General features: G+C 36.4%; 2 protein-coding genes and 1 pseudogene across 11 annotated transcripts in view; 1 reads left to right on the forward strand and 2 right to left on the reverse strand.

Moving 5' to 3' along the window:
- Cmss1 (cms1 ribosomal small subunit homolog) overlaps window positions 1-15764 on the forward strand; it is a 399997-nt gene that overhangs the window by 148781 nt on the left and 235452 nt on the right. The window lies entirely within an intron of this gene.
- The window catches only part of Filip1l (filamin A interacting protein 1 like), a 319152-nt gene that overhangs the window by 142700 nt on the left and 160688 nt on the right, over window positions 1-15764 (reverse strand). The window lies entirely within an intron of this gene.
- LOC101709914 (S-phase kinase-associated protein 1 pseudogene) lies at window positions 2119-3128 on the reverse strand (annotated as a pseudogene).

Below are 15764 nucleotides of genomic sequence, written 5' to 3' on the forward strand. Positions count from 1 at the left end.
AATGCTGACACAGCTCACTGAATCAATTCTTTTTTTTTTTTTGGTACCGAGGATTGAACTCATGTCCTTAGCTTGCGAGGCAGGCGGTGGAACCACTGAGCTAAATCCCCAGCCCACTGAATCAATTCTTTTCATGATCTCCATATGTAAAGGGCCAAAAAGAAGTTTGTTTTTCAAGATAGTGTTTCCTAACGTGTGTTTTTCAGTGTGGCTCACAGAGAAAATGGTGATACTTGTCTAAGACATTAAAGAGGAGACTTGGAGAGCAGCTGAAACAAGAGGTCACCAAGGATGCTGACTGGCATAGGCACTGCCAAGCTACCCAAGAGGATCCTGTCTTCACATACTTCTTGTACTAGAAAACACTTTCCTAAGTTAATATTAGAAACTTGGACACCAGTCCTATAGTTCATAGACACAATGAATTCCCAGGCTTTCAGACAGTGGTGCATGAAAACTGTTGTTTAGAAGAAACGTAACTCCATTTACTGTATTTATTGAAGTATTTAATATTTTTAGAAAATTTTGCTGTGTCTGTAGAGAAGTAATCTGGAATAAACTGTAAGTGTATAAAATGTGTGTTTTTACTTTTTAATTTTTTTCTGGTCCCAGGGATCAAATAAAATGTGTTTATAAATAAATATATTTTAGTAATCACCTTGAAAGATTACTTTGTTCCATAAGAACATGTTTTCTGAAGAAATTTTAATACTACCTACCAAATATATCACTTCATCCCCACTGTGAGATAAAGGATATATGCTTGAATTGTAAAACAACAAATACATGAGTCAGGTATTTTTTTTCAAAGATACAAAGTTCGTGACCTTTTTTTCTTGTGTTCTGTGTATATGTAGGAGTTTTACAGTTTTCTTTAAAATCAAAGGTGAGGAATCCATTTTTATCAGGCAAGCCCTTGCATTATCTCTGTTGCTCAGTCAGGTGCTGCAGTGTATGCTGCTTCCAGCATGGTGTATTCTGTGGTTGTAGCAGCAAGTTCTCTCAAGGTCATAACTGATTTTCCAGATCTTTAGATTGAGGTTAAATACTAAATTTCTTCCAGATAATATTCTCCATTTGCTTGTGTTTTGATAGAGAAATTGATATTTATAAGGATATCTTTTAACAAGTAAATAAAAGGTTAACAATTTGTAGGTAAGTAATTCCTGAGAGAAATTATTTCTTAACTCTGGAGTAGATTGGCAAGGTACCTGGGCTTGGGACCTTGAAATGGCTAGGAGTTTGAAGTGGTCAATTCTAGAACATTTCTTAGTGACGCAGCCTTCCCCACTAGTGGCCCTTCCTGTCTGCACCTCCCATCTTCCTACCACTAAAATATGTTGATACTAAGAAAAGTTTGAAGCTTCAAAATGCCATTTAAATGTGATAGCATTTTGAACGAAACTGTAAAGAGAGGAGTGCACTGAATAGCAGTGGTAATAGTAGCCACATTTGTTGAATGTTTATAATATTAATAGAGATTAGCAAACCCAGTCTGTCAGACTTCAACACAATACTACATGATTTCCTCTTGATAGAGGGGTGGTGCAAGTTACTGAGGGGTCATTGGAGGCAGAGAAGAGGGCAAAAGGCAAGGTATAGCCAACCTGGAACAGTTGTTTTGGATGTTGATCTGGAGTAGGTAGGGAGGCAGCAAGGAGTGATGCAAAGAACAACTTGGCAATAACCGTGGACCAGGATTACTACCCGTGTCTGTGCTCTGGCATGCTTAGAATGGAAGTATTGTGATAAGGGCCAGAGCTGGCCCTTACTGGCTCACGACTGCTAAATTTTCAAGAACTTTGCAAATTCATCTTTACCACACACTTTTATTAAAGGTTAAATTACTTTTTACATGCAAGTAATGTGAATAGTTTTCCCCATATGAAAATAGTGATTAGAGAAAGATGACATACCACATGAATTAAGTGTCGTCTTTAATTGAAAAGCTAACAAACTTTCTAGTTACATTTCTCCCCCAAACCACAAACTTGGTAGTTACTGAGTTCCTAGGCAACATACTCAAAGCTGAAAAGATTAAAAATTTAAAAACAAATAAAATAAGACCTCAGGTCCAACTAAGGGAGCCCTGCTGCATACAGGCCTATCTATACTAGTGATACTGCTTGACTCTGGAGGCTGGAAGACATACTAAACAACCCCACTTGGAACAGTTATTTCAAGTAGTCTTTTTCCAGTTTCCAACTTCTGAATAAAGATAATATTTTGTTAATTCTATTCCAGAAAACTTTTTGCAAGTTGTTTTATTTACAATGCCAACTTTTAAAAGCTCACTAACATCAACTGGACAATAAACTTGGAAGAAATCACTTTACAAAAAGAGGGAAAGTTCAAAATGTCAACTTTCTACAGAGAACCCACAGTTCCATTTTATTCAGAATATTTGCTCAGACTAGAAGAAATTCAGCCATTGGTTTGGAATCTGTACTGAAACTACACATGCAGTGGGAACAATATTATGCTAGTACAGCTGATTTGCTGCTGCATTTGTCTACTGTTTGTCTAATACTGACAGTTGCAAACAAAGCAGTGCAGCTAGTATTTGGAACAATCCTTATAGTGTTGCAGTGTCAGGCACAACGTTTCACTTCTCTTTACACAACTGGTTCTCCTTGCATACCTGGGCTTCCTCCTCTTCAGTAAAGTCATTTTTGATATTAAAGGGCTTGCGAATCTCGTCAGGAGTTTTCCCCTTGATCATATTGGCAATAGTCTTGCATGTAACATCAAGCAAACCTTTGATGTCTAGTTAGTTTGCTGCCAGAATAAGTTCAAAAAGGGTCCCTTGGTCAACTTTCAGGAATTCTTGGTTCCAAACAGGGATATCATCGGTTCGCTTTTCTTTGTTCTCATCATCCTCAGGAGGAGGAGGGTCATCCTTGTGGTGGGTGCACCACTGAATGACCTTTTTTAATATTGCTGCATTAACATTTGGTAGAGGAACTGGATCATCATCTCCTTCATCATCTATTCCCAAGTCTTCCAACATGGTCTTGATTGTCACAGACTGTGTGGTAATTTCAACATCAACTTCAGATATCTCTCCATCAGAACTCTGCAACTTAATTGAAGGCATGGTGCTTGGTCTCTAGAGGACTGCGGGCCCAAGGGAGACAAGAGCAGGTAGACAGGCCACATGCAGGAGGACGGCGGTGGATGAAGCCACTACGCAAACTAATCTTTAAATAGTTATTATCAACATTAAATTATTTTAATTTGGAATTAAATAAATTATTTTAAGAACAAAGACAAGTACTCAAAACTCATCACTCCGTAATTTTACTAACATTTTTTTTGTTTGTTCTCTTCCCAACTCTATGCTTATTGATGTCATGTTGGTAGCTCGAAATTGTCCATTATGGAAATATTTACAACATGGAAGTACCCAAATGTTAAAAATCAGTGTGTGTGTGTGTGTGTGTGTGTGTGTGTGTGTGTGTGTCTAGGTTACAAATCATCAGTAGGTTACAAATCACTATTCTAGACTGTGCTTCTTAGCTGGATGGAGGATAAAAGAGACATAATACAGGCCTATTGACTTTGAAGTGTTTTCCCTTTTGTCTTGATTATGTATGTATCTACTAGCTGTTAAGGCTATTATCTTAACAGATTGTGATCATTTACATTTCCTTTCATATTTCCCCAGTGCCTACTCTACAATTAGGCTTTAATCAGTTGTGGAATAAATTGATATGTTATGTTTCTCCCACAGAATCTAACCATGCCAGTGATTAGGTATAACATCTTAACACATTTTTGCACCTCTTTAATGTAGGAAACAAGTTACTGGGGTTTTTTCACAGAGAAAAGCTCTATTCCCTCCTTTTCCATCTTTTTTTTCTTTATTTTATTATTCTCTTCCCCTTCCTCTTGTTCTTAATCTAAAGCGTGAACTCTTCCAGATAATTGTGAACATTTTTGGTGGCTATATAATTCAATCTAGCAGATTTCTACTTTGCCATAAATGATTGCTATTGTGCAGGGCCCCATTAGAATAGTTTGGAGACTTAGAATTATCCTAATAAATGTGATCTGTCAGACACGAAAAACTTTGGAGAGCAGGATCTCTATGAAGTTATATGGGCCACCTGTACAATATGTAACTAAAGAGAAAGAATTTAAAATAACAGACTGTACTTGGAAGATACAGTCATCTACTTAAACTGAACTAACTCAAGCTAGGAGGGCTGAGCTGCCTTGATTGAGAGCCTAGATGGAAATAGATGGAGCATGCCTGGCTAAATGTAGGTGCTCCCCCAGATCTACAGAGGTGAGGGACTGAATGGCTGCTAGGTTTTATTTCCCTCTTGGCAAGATAATGAAAGGAAAGAGGGTAGGCAAGAAACAGTTCAAAAATCATTTTTAAGACTCTCTTCACAGTCTTAAAAATGATTTTTTGAAAATAATTCTGAAGATTTTTTTGAAAATTTGCCCTAGGTCTTCTGATAATTTGCAAAGCCTTGTTTCAGACCTAGGCAGTCTGACTCCAGACACTGCAGTCTCTTTGATAAGGAATTTCCTCTGCCCTCAGTGCCCTTCAAATGAGGTGAGTGAAATTGCACTCTTAATCCCCCCCCCCATACCAGGGATCAAACTCAGGACCTTGCACTTGCCAGGCAGGTGCTGTGCCACTAAGCTACATCCCCAGGCCAATAATTTTTTTTTTCTTGTAATGTGTAATAAACTGAGATAAATGTTAAAGGAGTGACTGTGGTTCTCTAGTCAGTATTAAAGTCTCGTTCCCACATGGTCTGTTCTTCCCCACCCCACTCCTAAACTTCTTCCACCTGATGATAAAAGAATATTCTCTCCCTCCTTGTCCAACTGATACCTAGTATGTTCCTGGTTTCTTTGTAGTAGTTCACTGGTAGACAAGTAATAAAGATAATTTTAAATATTGCACATACAGAGTCACAAGAGTTTAAAAAAGCAAGAAAGATCATTCAGTAAATGACAAGATATTCTGTATATGGAAAATGGATCAGGATAGTGAGAAAGGTAGAATATTTAAGAGATAGTAATAGCAGTCAGAAGCTCTGGTAGTTCTTGAAGGCCCTTTTTGCTGTGTTATAGACCTAAACATTATCCTTTCTGCTATAGCCAGACATTGAAAGATTTTAAAAGCAAACTTCCAGAGCAGATTATAGATAAATGTAATTGATGGTGCAGTTCAAGGAGAAAAAAAACTAGAGGTAAAGCGACAAGATAGGAAACTGTTGTAGTTGTCCATGTGCAAGAACAGGGCATGGCAATTCTGGCAGTGTGACTGCAGAGCAAGGGATATCTTCACATGACATTTAACAACAAAAATTGGCAGGTTTGGGTGTCTGAGAGTGTGGGGTGTTGGAGCCACTAACTGAGATTGCCACACCGAGAATGAAGTCACATTGGAAGGAGAGATGCAGAGACCTCATATATGTTGAGTGTGACATTCTTATAAAATCACGGTAGGATATAGGTCAAGGTCTTAGGAAAGAGGTCACATAGAAGCATGGAGCTGAAAATTTGTCAGCCTCCCTTAACCTCTCCGAGCCTCACTCCCAAAATTCCCATGTCTTCCCATTGGAAATGGCCTTAAAATTTCCATTCCTTGGTATAAGTTGGTAACACAGTGTAGGGATAGCAGTCTGGATGGATTGTGGCTTCAAAACAGATACCTCATGAGGGCCTTACCCTATGGAATCATTGGACGGCCTGGGGTCTAGGATACAGTCTCCAGCTGCTGAAAGCAGCACTTTCCTTGCAACATCATTCCCATAAAAGGGAGCAGAATAGTTTCCTAAATGAATGAATGAATAATCATGTTGAGGCCTCTGGATTTAGGTCATCCTGAAAAGCCACCTATACTGTTTTGGTGGGCCTTATATAGGTAGAAGTATATAGACCTAGTTCCTGAACTTTGTATATATAGTCTCGATTATAAATGTGGACTAAGAATATAATTATCATCACACTGATAAGGAGTATATTCAACAAATGGATAAAATGGTTAAATATCATTAATATAGTCTGGCTGAGCAGTAAGTGAATCAGTGGGAAGGCTATTGAGAGGAACCTGGTTCTGACAGAAACAGTATAGTAATATTACAGAGACATAAAAAGTATTTAGATGTTATTCAAACAGATCTTTGCATGGGCTTAATAAATTTGATAAAGGAATAAGGAGACAATCATTCATTACTTTCCTTAGCTTGAAATAAACTTGATCCAGTGAGGCACCCTAGTTTTGTTCAATTGCAGAGTTGACTTAGGTTTCACGAATCTGCATGTGGGAAACTAATGCCATGGCATGATTACTAACTGCACATTCATCAAGAAGCCTGATGATATCATAAACCATGAGAAGCCAATGTCCTACTACAGAATCAAAACTCTCCTGATTTAAGTAAGTGCTGGTAATCCATTCTTCCATTATTTGTCACAATAAAAGATTGGTAATACAGATCCATTTTCTACTTTTAGTTCTGTCTGCTGGGGGCAAAAGAGGCTCCCAGTCATCCTTTTCAAGTATAAATAATGGTTCATCCTTCCATGGACTGTTGTGAGATATTTCTGTGCTTGTGAAATGTGGCACTGTCACCACCCTTTTGAGAAAGATCAGAGTTATAGGTATAGCCAAGTAAGGACATGAGAAACCAAGAGTTTTCTCCCTTCCTAAGTTATGTTTTTTTGCCTCTTGAGGATGTTTTTGATTGACTTGGTGTTAATGATGAGAACTTCCACGAATGTGGAGCCCATCTCTCTGATATAGGCCTTTTACTTTGGAACTTTTTAATGTACATGTAAATAATGAACCTCTTTGTTGTAAGAGATTATGTTACAAGGCAATAAACACTTAAGCAAAGAGCATCTTTTGATCTTCACACCTTTGGCAATAAAAGCTGAGAACAGAAACAGGCCAGGGAATTTGGGGCAGAAACAATCTAAAGTTTCTCTTTTATCTATTCACAAAATTAGGTACAGAGAACTATAGTAATAGTGAATAGAATGGCAGTTATTAAGAAAGATGAAGGAAAAAATGAGGCCACTCTTCTTGTGATTCTTTAAAGAATTAGAGGATCTTTTAATGTGTTTTAAACTAATTTGAGAATATATATTTAATAAGAGGTCAGCAAGCTGGGCATAGTGGCACATGCCTATAATCCCAGCACTCGGGAGGCTGAGGCAGGAGGATCACCTTGAGTTTAAGGCCAGCCTGGATTACATAGTGAGTTCAAGGCCAGCCTGAACCACATAGCAAGACCCTGTCTCAAAAAAAAGAGGTCAGCAGATAAACACTGATTTGTGTGTGTGTGTGTGTGTGTGTGTGTGTGTGTGTGCATGAAAACATTTAAAAAACTGGCTTGTCTGGTGTCTGTCACCTTCTAAATATCAAACTATATATTCATAGAAATTAGAAACTAAACCATAAATTTATAAATACATACAAAAAGTCCTTTTTCCTTGCTTATTTTTAAAGTTTTAAGTTCTATTGCCAGGTTTTATTGTTAGACATCTAATGTCTATTATATGAAATTTATCAGCATTCCTCCCTTTCAGATCCTACAGAATTCATATTCATATCTAGGCAAGTAAGAGACTATTAGGGGTAAAGGGAGGACCACCTCAATAGGAGTGATATTAAGTACAATTCACACTTAATAAAAGATAAATAGATCTGCAGGTAAATCCCTAATTAGGGCAGCTCTTTTCCTAGTTTGGGAAGCAGTAATTAAGGTGGAGACTGGGATGCAAGTATCATGTCAGATGTTAAATAACTCTTTATTTGGCCTGATATTGAAGAGAGTAAGAAACAGCTCCTCTGAATTTTAGCTCTTCTTGATAGGTAATATATAACTGATAACCTTTAAAAGATCTTACTCACTTTTCTATTTTATTTTATCCCATGGTTTCTTGTCTGCATTTCCAAATAGCATAGCTGGCTGAATTGCTGTATGATAAAAGGAAATCTGAGACTATGTACCATGTTCATTCCAACTTTAAGATCAAAAAGGTTCTCTTTGAATATTTTTCAGAGACCAGTTGGAGACCTGTACTCCATTTTAATGATTTTTTAATTTGAAAGTTAAACTCAGTCCTTCTAATTGCTTGTAGGTATTGGACAATATGAATGTTTCCATTGGATAATATGGAGAAGACAGTTTATCATTGAAGGACTTGTCATTTTTATGTTAGGTGAATTGAGTGGCAGTATATACAGTTTATACTTTCAAGCACAGGTTGATATATTATGGTTTGGAACTGAAGCTTTTAGAAGGGCTCATAAAACAGGATATTTCTTTGTAACGTTAGAAAAGCCCATTTTTTACTTTGTTGACTTTGAGGCTATCACTCTATGATTAAACAAGTTACAAACCAAGTCCAAAAACCCAGATTTTGAGGGAAAAGTCTATCATTTTATTATACATAATTAAGTCATTCAATTTTATTCAACTAAAGATAGTAATTGAGTTCTCAGGGGGCAAAATGAACTAATAAGGAGTGGATGAGATGAGCTTCAAGGAGATAGACAATGAATACTTCAGTTTTCTCTTCCCACCCCTTGACATGGGCTCTGATGCCTGCCACACCTGGTTTTATCTCCACTACTTCCTAACTCTGTGAATAGTAGTGTGTTTTTTGACCTTTTAGGATGCGCAGAACCAGGAAATACCATACTAGCAAATTTGTTAAGACACATTCATGGGATAAGAACAAAGTAATTAATTATAACAAATAATATTGAGTGTTCCAGGGTCTCTGCTGAGCATATAAGCTGATGCAGCATGAGCCCAGTGAAGTACTTTTCTCATAGTAGGCACTAAATTCTTCCCACTTCTACTCTTCTTTACCCCTACCAGGATCCTCAAGTGACAGGAATTTTTTTATTTAGTGAATCTATAATAAACTCGTTCTAGTTCTAGGAATTATTCTAAGTTCTGGGAGATAGGTACACTATAGCAGTGACCAAGAAAGACAAAGTCCCAAATGTCGTACATTCTAGTACAAGAGACTGACAATAGTCTGGCAAACAATTATATTATAATTCATATGGTAATAAACGCTGTTAAAAAAAGTATGCAAGGGTAAGCAATAGAGAGTGACCACAGTGTTGGGAGTCTTGGAGGAAAAGAGATACCTATTTTAGATTGAGTGCTCCAGGAAAGGGGCACTCCAGCAGAGTTCTGAGTATATACTCATACCAAGGTTATTGGAAAAATTATATTCTTACTCAAATATGGAAGTCAAATGTATGATGAGTAGTTGAAAGTTTAGAAGAATCAACATAGTCCATTATTGCATATTTTCTTTGGAGTAGCAGGCAAACAAAAAGTGTCTTTTTTAATAGATATAAAGCACCTAGAAAGTGAAGCATAATAAGCCTATGTAAGTATGTGTTGTTAGTCCGTTTGAAGAGAGCAAAAGTATACTGCAACTTATGTAGATTACTCGTTCATGTTCGTGAACAATCGCTACAGGAACCATACATAAAAAAACAGAATTGGAGGGCCAGGGATTTAGCTCAGTGGCACCGCACCTGCCTTGCAAGTGCAAGGTCCTCAGTTCTATCTTGGATCCCTGGTACCAAAAAAAAGAAAAGAAAGCATAATTGGAATGGTGATGTGTGTTTTGCATGAGCCATGAAGTATACTAATATACAGAAGTTTATAATGGAAATCTGATTTCTTTTTTCTGTACAATCTCTCTCTCTCTCTCTCACACACACACACACACACACACACACACACACACATACATCTTTATATTGATCTCTCTGTAGCTGTACTTCCATTTTTTCATTTGTAGATTAAGTGAAAAATGTGGTACTCTTTTTTTTTTTTTGGTACCAGGGATCGAACTCGGGTCCTTGCGCTTGCACAGCAGGCGGCGAAACCACTGAGCTAAATCCCTGGCCCAAAAATGTGTTACTCTTGAGGACTCAATGAAACATAAGTTAAATTCTTTAATAGTCCATTTAGCATCAGGAAGTAAAGGCCAAGAGTCTCTGTAGTGTGATTGTTGAAAGCAGCTAGGTTTGGATCTGCTCCTCTTTTCTTTTCTGTGTCAACTGAGGATATTGTATACATCAAAAAAATCTTACTTCTTTCACTGCCTCCACTTACTACTGTGGATGCTATCATTTATTATTCATTAAACAGATTCCCACTGAGCACTCACTATGTACCAAGGTACTTGAGTAGGAAGTGCTGGAAGATTATGTAGTCTAAGTAGTATAAGATATGACCCCTTGCTGACAGGTGCTCTCTGTCTAATTCACAGCTCCTGGAGCTCACAGCTGAGGTATGCATGTGTGTTTATTAGGTGATAGAATTTTGGCTGTGGAATAGAAGTCACTAAGTTATAATATTTTAATGGTTATAGTTTTGGGAAATTTTTTTTAAGTAGAAAAATGACTACAATTTAAAAGTACTTTAAAATTATGCATTTTCATAGTATACTGTCTTGGTCTGTTTTCTGTTTTTGTAACAGAATGCCTGACATTTGGTAATTTATAAAGAGAAAACATTTTTGGTTAAAGATTGTATAAGTGCAAAAGCATGGTGCCATAGTTGGCTTCTGGTGAGGGCTTCGTGCTGCTTTATACCATGAAGAAGCACAATGGGTGCTTATGAGAGAAGCACATATGAGAGACTGAAGAGAGGTCCAAGCTCACTTTGTAACAACCCAATTCACTATTAACCTACTTTTACACTCTTGAGAGAACTATGTAAGTCTTTTAATGAGAGTAGGTCCCCCATGATCAAAATGTCTCATGAAGACACCATATACCAATATCCTACAGATTGCTGTGGACAGTCTACAGTATATGTATGTTAGTTTTGTTTTTGTTAAACAAGGTAGAATGGAGGTGAGAAACTATACTGTATCTGATGCTGTTAGATATTTCCTTTGTAGTTCATCATCTTTGTGACAGGTTTATCCTAGACATAAAACATTAGAGTGGTAAAAAGTAGACACTTTCTTGAAAAACTTTTGGCATAAAACATTTGAAATTTTTCCTGTCTTAGAGGACTGTGTTTATAATCTTGATGTTCTGAAAGCAATCTATAATATGCCAATCAACAGATGAATGGATAAAGAAAATGTGGTACTGTATTTATGTACAATGGAGTAGCACTTTACTATAAAGGATTTGTTTAAGATTCCATTTTGTAGATTGTCTTTTGACTCTGTTAGTGGTTTCCTTTCCTGTGTAGAAGATTTTTAGTTTAATATAATCTCATTTGTTGATTCTTGGTATTATTTCTTGTGCAATTGAGGTGTTGTTCAGAAACTTTTTGCATACATCTATGTCTTCAAGTGTTTTACCTGTTTTGTTTTCCAGCAGATTGTTTCTGTTGTAATGTTTAAATTTTTTATCTGCTTTGATTTGATTTTAGCACATTTAGTGATTTAGTGATTTTAGTGAGATATGGGCCTAGGTTCAATCTTCAGCATGTGAATAGCCAGTTTTCCCAACATCATTTGTTAAAAAAGCTTTCCTCTAGCAAAAGGATGTGGACCCTGTGTCAAAGATAACATAGCCAAGAGTGCCTTGAGTTGTTTCAGCATCTTCTGTTCTGTCTCATTGATCCATGGGTCTGGTTTTGTTTTGTTGTGGTGATGGTGGTTTTGTTTGTTTAATTGTTTTATTTTGTTTTGCCAATACCATGCTGTTTTTATCACTGTAGCTTTGTAGTATAACTGGAAGTCTGGGATCATGATCCCCCCTGCCTTGCCCTTGTTACCCAGAATTGCTTTTGCTATTCTAGATTTTTTCTGGTTCCATATGAATTTTAGGATTGCTTTCTCTAGTTCTGTAAAGAATGCTATTGGAATGCTATGGTATTGATTGGGATTACATTAAATCTTTATAACAGTTTTGGAAATACACCTATTTTGACTAAGCTTAAATGCCATGTGGTTTCTCTTATGTGAGAAACTCAAAATATAGATAAAGACCAAAATAAAAGATAGGAAACAGAAAGTAGGGAGATAAGTTTTTCAAATGGGAAGGAAATCAAGAGATGGAGCTGGGTAGGAGGGGAGGCAAAGGGGATGAAGAAAAGAATCAAGATGTATTATGTCCATGTACCAGTTCCCCACAAGGAATGGAGTAATTATGTAATCCAAAAATATACTAATAAAAAATAAAAGCTGAAAGGCCAGGGATTTAGCTCAGTGGTGCCACTGCCTGCCTCACAAGCGCAAGGTCCCGAGTTCGATCCCCAGTACCAAAAAAATAAATAAATAAAAATAAAAGCTGAAAATAAAAAGATTAGATGGCAAGTTGGAAACAGTGTTTGCCTACCATCATGAAGGCTTAGGTTTGATCTTGAGCACCACCACACACCCACACACACACACAAACATAATATACCTCTAGAAATCATATTTCTTTCAAAGACTGGCCCTCCACAAAACAAAAAATAAAAAAATAAAAAACAAAACAAAACAAAAGACTGGCCCTCATTATCTAGTATGTGCTGGATAAATTGAAGACATTCTGTATATATACTTAAGAAGCTTCCCATTAATAATTTCTTTTTTCAGTAGCATATGTATGCCTCTTTTTTTTGACTAACATTTTCCAAAGGAAATTTTTTTGAACTTTTCCAAATAGTGATAAAGAACTTATCTACACTGTGTAACCTTGTTAAATGAATGAAAAAGTTAAGTATTTTTATGATAGTGTGATTTATAACTGTGTAGAGCATTTCATAATTACAAACACTAAATACCATAAGTTGAGTCAGTTGTAGATAGGAAGGATTAATAAGATCTGTTATTCCCATTAGGCTTCTCATAATAGTGATTTTCTAATTAAATATGTGGGTTGGAAACACTGATGAAAGTGATCCTGACAAGTTTGCTGTTGAAGTGGGAACCAATAGAAAGTTGCCATGATGACTTGAGTTTAGGGAAGCCAGCAACTATAGAGTTAAGCTTAAATGTTTACTGGGAGCTCTACCTCTTTTTGTTTTTGGAACCGGGGATCAAACTAAGGACCTTGCGCTTGCCAGGCAGGCGCAGCACCACTGAGCTAAATCCCCAGCCCTAGTGGCTCCACATCTTAAATAATTAAATGTTGGAGTTTGTTGCTGGCTCTCATTTGTGGATAGAATAGCATAGACACTGATATGAAGGGATGAAGCAAGGGGCAGGCACTGTACACAGTTTTATGCCAGAGGCCGGGTGGGGTGGGGGGGCTACAGGAACAGGAAGGCAGCATAGCATGGAGAGAAAGTGTACAATACAGCAGAGCTGATGCTACATCACAGGGCAAATGGGAAGCCAGTGAAGAGATTTAGCCATGGAAATAGCATTAATGGCCTTGCATTTTAGAATCTAGCATCTGAATGGAGCACAAATTATAAGGATAGAGATCTGAGGCTGGGAAGTAAATCAAGGATGTTTGTAGTGGTTCAGTATAATATGTTGATGGCCTGTGGATAATAGTAGTAAAGTCAGAGAGTTGGATAGATTGGATATGAGATGTTAAAGAAGATTGTAAATATGTCTAAATTACTTGTTTTCATAGGACAGTGCCTCTAAAATGAATAAAATTCTTCTTTAATGTCCCCATCAAACAAATATCAAAAAAGTTCTATTTTATTCCTAGAAATCCCTGAATGTGTAGAACAAATAGTATGATATCTTAATCAAGCTTATTTAAGTTGCTGATTTTATCAGGAAAATAAGAGAATAGACTCTCTTGAGTGAACAGTGACACTGCTAAAATGAGGATTCTTAGTGAGTTTCTTCAGGGACAAGTTAACTTACTTTGTTTTATGGTCTAATCCCAGCCAGTCATTGACAAATATGACTGGATAAAAGGAATCTGTTAGCATTACTAAACAACCAGTTCAAAGTATGTAATATGCATACAGATATCAAAAACCTAAATGGAAAAAAAAACTCTTAAGAAAAATAGAAACAGACCAAATTTTTCATGTACAAATTATGGCAGCTGTTGCTCCTTAAGATGCCTATTCTGTTTTGAAGTTGTTCATAACTCCACCTAAAAGCATCTTTTACATAAAATGAGAAATGGATATTTCAAAAGAAAACATTCTTTTGTGCCTTACCTCTGGAAAATATTACAAGTTCTTAGTAAAGCACTTAGTATTTACAGACCAAGAGTAGTGCACAATGCCATCTTAAGTAATTCCCTCATGGAAACAAAATAAAAATAAAAATCCTCAAATCAAATCATTTCAAAGAAAGTATTTAAGATCTTTTAAGATGAGATTCTGCTTAAAACTTCAGTTACATTCTTTGTTTATAACCATCTTTTGGACAACATTAAAAAGATAAAAAGCTTATTTGAATATATGGCTCAAAGTTAAAAGAAACCAAGTTTATCATAGTGAAAAGATTCTAAAGATGTTATGTCATCTTCACTTTTCTAATGGTATAATTTCTCTAAATTTCAAGGTTGATAAACCAGCAGAATTGGAATCTGACTGTGCATAAGTGAAATGGCTCATTTTTCTTTCCAGTCCGACCCCCCAAAGACTCAGTCTCATGAGAAACAAAATAAAATTCTTTCTTTATGATAATTCCACTTGAAATGATTGCTTTTAAAAGGAAAAATATTAAACCTATCATTACATGAATGTTAAACATCACTTCTGGACATCAATACAAAAATCATTAATTGAAATATTTTCAGTTTTTTATTCTTGTTGATTACATTTATAGAACTACAATGATATTCACAGCACTGCCTTGGTGGTATGGGGATACAAAGAGGAATTGATATGGTCTCTCCCAACCCTGAAAGAGGGTTCAGTTTAACTGGGAGACAAGATTAGTTCTCACATAGCTATAATATAAGGTGAAATTTGTGTAATGCCCTACAAAGAGTATGAAGTACTGTGAGGGATGAGATAGAAGAACTAGTTTGTGGTTGAGGAAATCAGAAAATTGTTTCAAAGGAAGAGGTGTTTATTGGGCTTTAAAAGATGGGTAGATAGTTAAGCATTGTGGAAAGGAACTCGAAGCAAAAGTTTACTTAGAAATTAGTAAACCAGGCATGGTCGTACATACAATATTTATAATCCCAGTGCTCTGGGAGGCTGAGGCAGGATGTTCAAAAGGCCAAGTGCAGCCTCAGCAATTTATCAAGTGACCAAGACCCTGTCTCAGAATTTTAAAAAAGGGGGATGTTGATGGGGATATAGCTCATTGCAAAGGCTCTAGTACTTTAAAAAAAAAAAGAAAAAGAAAGAAAACAGTTAAGTCTTTTGAAGTAATAAGAAGCCTAATTCAATTGAAGAATTTTGTATAGTAAGAGTAATAAATTGAGACTCAAACTGCCTTTGTAGGTGTTTATGGTTTATTGGAGATTCCAAGCAAGTTTAATTAAATGATCTAGAGTCTAGAAGCTAGTACCAGTGTCTGGGTTTAAGACTTGGGTCTATTAAATCTTAGCTGGGTGAGTTTGAACAAGTTGCTTAAGCTGTGTCTCTTTTTGCTTATCCATAAACTCTAAAGTCTTGCATCAGATGTTTTGTTTAACTTTTTTTTTTTTTGGTACTGGGGATCAAACTCGGGTCCTTGAGCTTGGAAGACAGGCGGTGGAACCACTGAGCTAAATCCCCAGCCCCCTGCATCAGATATTTTGAAATACAGAGTTTTTCTATTTTTGTAAATACAATATTGAATAGTATATTAGATACGTTAGATAACTTCACCAGTGAAGTCTGAAACAGGGTCTCATGACTAATACATTTGCATTTCTGTAACACACTATTTGG

Source organism: Heterocephalus glaber, unplaced genomic scaffold, assembly GCF_053883595.1.
Source record: "Heterocephalus glaber isolate CG9 unplaced genomic scaffold, H.glaber_assembly_v1.0 deba00000122, whole genome shotgun sequence".
Classification (NCBI taxonomy): Eukaryota; Metazoa; Chordata; class Mammalia; order Rodentia; family Bathyergidae; genus Heterocephalus; species Heterocephalus glaber.